General features: G+C 36.2%; 1 non-coding gene across 1 annotated transcript; it reads left to right on the top strand.

Annotated features, from left to right (window-relative positions):
* The first annotated feature begins 4946 nt into the window (after positions 1-4946).
* On the top strand, positions 4947-5053 carry LOC127124084 (small nucleolar RNA R71). Its single transcript, XR_007803722.1, has one exon. It is a non-coding gene; the product is annotated as a small nucleolar RNA R71 (small nucleolar RNA).
* Positions 5054-6392: the final 1339 nt, after the last annotated feature.

The raw sequence follows: 6392 nt of genomic DNA, 5'->3' as shown, positions 1-6392 counted from the left end.
TCAAGATGGAATTCCTATCACACAAGAGCAAACATCAAAAAGTTCACAACACAATAAGAGGAATGGACAAAGAATAAGTTTTGGAAAGGAAGTCTTTTGAAGTCAATTTTGAGATTTAGCATTCTAAAGGCATGAGGCCTAGTTCCTCTTCAACAAGTTTAGCATTCTAAAGGCATGAGGCCTAGTTGCTCTTGAACTCCTTTAAGCATAGGTATGTCCTAATTCTAAGTCCTTTCTCCTTTTTGCACTAGGTTCACACAAAACAAAGACAAAACAACCACAAGACAACAATATATTTATATACAATAATGAGCTCAAATGAGCAAAAGGAAAATGACATAAACATAAAATATGTGCTCAAGTGAGCAAAATGAAAAAGGAAATATGAATAAATGAGCAAGAAATAAATTTCATTAAAAGTAAAGGGCAAGAAATTAAATGCTCAAATTAAAGTTAGTAATTAGTATGGTTATGTTAGTTTGTCATAAGACAATGTAGCGCTATGTTAAGCAATCGTAAGTGGACTAATGTAGTAGTCACACCTATCTGAGGCCGGTCAATAAAACTATAGGCAAATAAACACAAGTTAGAGATCATGACTAGTAAGCCAAGCTCCATAAACTTTCCATGCCAAAAGAAAAGAGAAAGGCCTTCTCTGGACTTTAGGTTTTTTGCTTGACCAAGAAGCAACCTATCTTGGACACAAAGCCACTCACTTGATCTTGGATCAAGTTGAGTTTGATTTGGATCAAATAAGGTTAAACTTCTCATTTGTCAAGACCAACCATAAGTCATTAACTCATTGGCCAAATTATGAAAAGAAAAGGGATGGAGATGAAATGGATGGAAAGAGAAATAAAGTATCAAACTCAATTGATCAAATGTGAACTAAGTCATCATCAATCAATGCTAAACAGAAGAGAAATGAAGATTACAAGTCAAAAAGTCAAACATATTTTTTTGGTAAATTTTGAATTAAAACTAAATGCAAAATAAAATAAACAAAATATGGTCAAACCTCAAATTTAATTCAAATCAACTCCAACAAGTCCAATTAAATTCTCATAGATCTAACATGGTCAAACAAACTTTAACAAAAATTTTCAGCAATTTTTGAAATCAGAAACTATTTAAAAACAATTAAAAACAATGAAAAATAACACAATATGAATTAAAATCTCAAAGAAATCTCAAATCAATTAAGAAGTTGATGAGATTATTTTTCATTGACTTATCATGATTCATAGGTGTTAGGAAAATATTTTTGGATTTTTCAAATATCAAAAAGTATTTTAAAATGAATTAAAACTATTAAAAACCAAATAATTCACAAAAAGTATTAAATGAAGTCACAAAAAAATTAAAAATCAAAATATAAAACTAGATTTTTCAAGAATTTTTTTGGCATTGGTCTCATATTTTTGTGACTTCAAATAAAATATTTATGAATTTTTGAAAATAAAAGGAATTAAATGAAATTAACAGAAAATAAGAAAAATAGCAAAAATGTGCAGCCACAGGATCACTTCATTAATTGAGGTGACAAGGCATCAGGGGCTCAGAGGCGCGCTCACATGGTGTACTAGAGTCAAGCGCGTAGCACAAAGATTTAAAATAAGTCAATACATTAGACGCGTGAGATTATAACATAACAACATGATCCAATGGCACTGAAGCAAACACGTGGGAATGGTGATGGAAACCACCATCTTCTCCGGCGATCCAACAAGATCCGGCCACCACGCGCAGGAAAACAAAGTTTAATGAAAATGAAAACTAAGAACATCAAAATGAAGCTGAGGTGATGTACATCACCCCTGTAACCATGGATCATCCTCACAGTTCATATTTAGAGAGAAAAGTGAGCTTGGAGATCATGGTGCATGAACTGAAATGGCACGATTTGCAAAATTAAGACCACCACTGGCCTGCCTCATGCATGAGGACTTCAGAAAATAGCACAAACCAAAGAAATTCACATTATATTGCAAGATCTGAATCAAAAAAAGTCTGAGGTTCTACCTCTGAAATGAAGCTTCAAACAACACGAATCCTTCAAGCTCTTGATATACCCTTGCTCTGGAAGTGTGATGGTGATGCTAGGTTAAGGAATTGAGCTTTGAAGATCAACTGATGATGTTGAAATTCAAGCTTGAAAGAAAAATAGAAAACTGAAAATTCCTTCAGTGAGGGTTTGGATTTCAATTCAGCAGCAATTCAGATCTCCACTTGGTTTCCATTTGAATGAGAATGTACTCTTATTTATAACTGAAATGTGATGCAAGACAATGCTTCCCTCGTGTGCATGAAGTTTGAATCCTCCTTGCATGGGCCTGTACAGGCGTATGTAAGGTCAAAGAATGAATGAAAATCCATGCTGAGATCAAATGGAAGTGAATTGGACGTGCACAAGGGACTGCACAAGCTTGCACATGAAGTTTTAATGTGAAATACAAAAAGGAACCTAAATAGAAAGCTCTTCGAAACTCCCACATGGAAAGTCTAAAAAAATAATGTGAGTAATGTTTGGAAAGCCCATGAAATAAGGAACAAAAGTGATGTTGGGCAAAAATTCATTTAGGGTTTAGAACTTAATTAAAACTGGCTGTGAAAGTTTGGGTACAAAACATGTCTAAGTCTCCTTTGAAAATTTTCACTAAAAGCAAGCATCTTCAAGCCCTTCTGTTTCAGTGAGCTTCACATCGAAAAACTTCCAACATAAAAGTTGTAGATATTTTCACGATGATCAATTTAGACTTACATTGTGCATCATTTGGAGTTTTGATGAGAAAGTTATGGGCACTTGAAGTTGGGCATTTTTCAAATTCAATGATTTAGGTCCAAAGTGACCTATAATGTTTTGTATTATCACATGTATTTATTTTGGGATTATGAAATTTTGTCCAACATAACATTTGAAATAGACATCTTAATATTTCCAATTAATTTGGTCTCACATCAAAATCATGACAATTAAGGAAGTTAGGTCCTTGGGAAGTTGACCCAAAATTAGGGTTTTAGTCAAAATGACCTATAATGTTTTGAAATGAATGATGACCTTCCAAGTTTCAAATAGATTTTTTATGAACATTAAAGTTGTTCATATGGTTCTTAATAACATTTTTTCTCTGTAGGTCATCTTCATTTGACAAACACATCAAAAGTTGTATCTTAGTGATCCTCAGTTTAGTCAAATGACTTGAATGGTCAACTTCTCAAGGCCAAACTTCAAATCTTGATCAATTAATGATTGCGGATCCTAAAATAGGCTCATATATTCATAAAAGTATGAATGAAAGAACTTCCCTTGATTAAATTTGATCATAGGTTGAGGTTGCTTCATGAACAAGGCACAGTCAAAGCACATTTGAATTAGGGGTTCCTTGGGAAACAATCCTCAAGCCCTTTGGGTTATCTTGATAAAATTGGCAAAGTGAGATACTTGGGAGACATATATGATGATTAGGAGCTTTGTGGACCATTGTCATGCTGATTCTCATCTTCATCTGGCCACTTCATTGAGCTTAGAAGCTTCCTAGGAGCATGGGAGCACATGATCACTTGAGCTTCAAAACAAAAAGAGTTAGTGACATATTTTTGTGCTTTTCGTTAGTAATAAAAATAAGAAAAGAAATAATATACAATACAAGCATGCTTGGTGGTCTCAAACCACTCACACAAGTCCCACCCTAGGGTTAAGGAGCCAAACATGTTATGACACTTGAGGCAATGCAATGAGCAATGATATGATACCATGAGGGATCTTACGGTCAAAATTAGGGTCTTTCACCTACGCTTGTTGGTTAAGATGTCTTTGAGAAATTTGGCGTAAGATGGAATTTGGGTGATGGCTTCGGTGAAAGGAATCTCTACATGAAGCTTCTCTATTACTTTTATAAATTTTTGGTATTGGTTATTGATTTTGGTTTGTTTAAGTCTTTGCGGATATGGGATTGGTGGTTTGTACGGGGGAGATGGTTTGTAAGTTTTATCCTTGGCTTCTCCTTCTTGGTCGGCTTGTTTTTCGGGTTCCACTAGTTCCTCTTCTTGGTTGGTAGGTATATTTTCTTTAGAAGTTTTGGACTCGCTCATTGAATGGGTTATGAGGCCCTTTGTAAGCGGTCCCACTTCGTAATGAGATAGCGTTAGCTTTCCCTCGAGGGTTGAGTTGAGGTTGTCTAGGGAATTGTCCTCTAGGTGTAGTTTGTGGGGCTTGGTTTTGTGCTACCTGTGAGATCTGGGTTTCAAGCATCTTGTTGTGAGTGATTATCTGATCAACCTTGGTCCCTAATTGCGTTATCGGTTCATTTACGTGAATGTTCTGGTTTAGGAATTATTTGTTTTGCCGAGTCTGGCCTGATATAAAGCTCTCCATGATCTTCTCAAGGTTAGGCTTCTGAGGCACAACTTGCATAGGTTGATTTGGTTTTTAGGCTTGATAACCTTGTGGTCTTTGAGGTGCATAATTTTGGATAGGGTTCTGGTTTTTATAGGAAAAATTCGAGTGATTCTTCCATCCAGGGTTGTAAGTGTTTGAAAATGGGTTACCTTGGGCGTAATTCACTTGGTCGGTGTTCAGGTCGTTTAAAAGGTTACACTCTGCCGATTAGTGTCCTTTAGATCCACAAAGTTCACACTATGTGTGGACTGCCGCTGCGGTGTTAGTGTTTGTAGACATATGTTCGACCTTAAGGGCTAAAGCGTCCATTTTCGCCTACATCATGTCCATAGAGCTTATCTCATGTATTCTACCTTGGGTCTCCTTTTTCTCTATTGATCCTCGTTCAGTTCCCCATTGGTAATGGGTTTGGGCCATATCCTCAATTAGGTCACAAGCTTCGGGGTAAGGTTTGTTCATCAGCGCGCCACCAGTGGCAGCGTCGATGCTCATCTTTGTGTTATAATGGAGTCCAAGGTAGAAGGTATGAACGATCAGCCATTGTTCTAGGCCATGGTGTGGACAGACTCTTAGCAGCTCTTTATATCTCTCCCAAGCTTCAAAAAGTGGTTCTCCTTGGTTTTGAGTAAATCTAGTTATTTGGTTTCGAAGAACAACAGTCTTACTGGGGGAAAATATCTAGCAATGAATACTCTTCTAAGGTCTTCCCAGGTAGTTATTGAGTTAGCTGGAAGTGAATCTAACCATGAACGTGCTCTATCCCTGAGGGAGAAAGAAAATAATCTTAAACGGATCGCATCAGGTAAAGCACCGTTGGATTTAAAAGTGCCGGCCAGTTGGATAAAGACTTTTAAATGTTGATTTGGGTTCTCAGTAGCGAGACCCGCGAATTGGTTCTGTTGCACTAATTGCAGTAAAGATGATTTTAGTTCGAAATTGTTGGCTAGAATGAGGGTTGGGCAAATTCCTTAAGAGGTCTCCGATCGCGATTCTCGGCCATAACTTTCTTAATTCGGATGAGTAAGAGGCGTATACAAGTGTAACGTTCGGGTTCCGCTAAAGGATCTACTAAATTTCCGGTACTACGGGTTCTTCGCATTTACCGGCTAATAATGCCTTAGTCTAAACGGTGTAACAACAGGGTACGACATTTGGCGAAGTTGATCCCCAGCAACGGCGCCAAAAACTTGATCGTTGTATTCGCAAGTGCGCGAATCGCGTCAGAGTAATATAAAAGAATATCGATCCCACAGAGACCAAATCGTCAATCTATCGATTACTATCGTTATGATGTTTATCTAAGGCGGTAATAAAGAGATATTGATGTTGCAAAATAACAGGAAATAAAGAAAATAATAAATACAGTGCAGATAAAGACAGGTTTGAATGTATTTCACGTCAGTTAAATGATGTTTCGATTGTCTAAATAGAACTACTTATGAGGCAATATTTTCTACTCTTAAAAAGAATCCACTTAACAGGAACTGTCGTTGTTGTGTATTCAGAACCGAGTTCACCCTTAAATTAATGCCTTTTATTGTCACTTAAAAAAGGTATGCAGAACGCTAAAGTGGTAAACTTATTTTTAAGAAATAAGACTCGTAAACTTAGTTGAAAAGTGATTTTGATTTGGAAAGTTTACCCAAGGAGTTTCCTGATTTTAAATCTATCAACGCGTCCAAAAACAGTTTCAAAAATCGTTTTTCCTTAAAGTGATAAAAATTCCTAGTTAACTAAGCCAGGGTGCTTTCGCACTCCTTGAGTAGTTAAAACTAACCAAGTTTGTTTCAGAAAACTCAAATTAAAAATCAAAACAGTCTTTAAAGCATTTCTACAGATTCAATATGTGAAACATCTCTTTAACCGCGATCCTACATTCTAACCTTTAAAAGATTTAGCCAGACATGGTAATACAAACAAACACAACGATATTGATCATGATGAAAAGTTGTTTTAGAATGTATGGCGTAAAGAACAAGTAAAGCGTATAAAG

The sequence above is a fragment of the Lathyrus oleraceus genome, chromosome 2 (genome assembly GCF_024323335.1).
Source record: "Lathyrus oleraceus cultivar Zhongwan6 chromosome 2, CAAS_Psat_ZW6_1.0, whole genome shotgun sequence".
In the NCBI taxonomy this organism is placed as follows: domain Eukaryota; kingdom Viridiplantae; phylum Streptophyta; class Magnoliopsida; order Fabales; family Fabaceae; genus Lathyrus; species Lathyrus oleraceus.
This window is presented reverse-complemented; position numbering and strand designations above follow the sequence as displayed.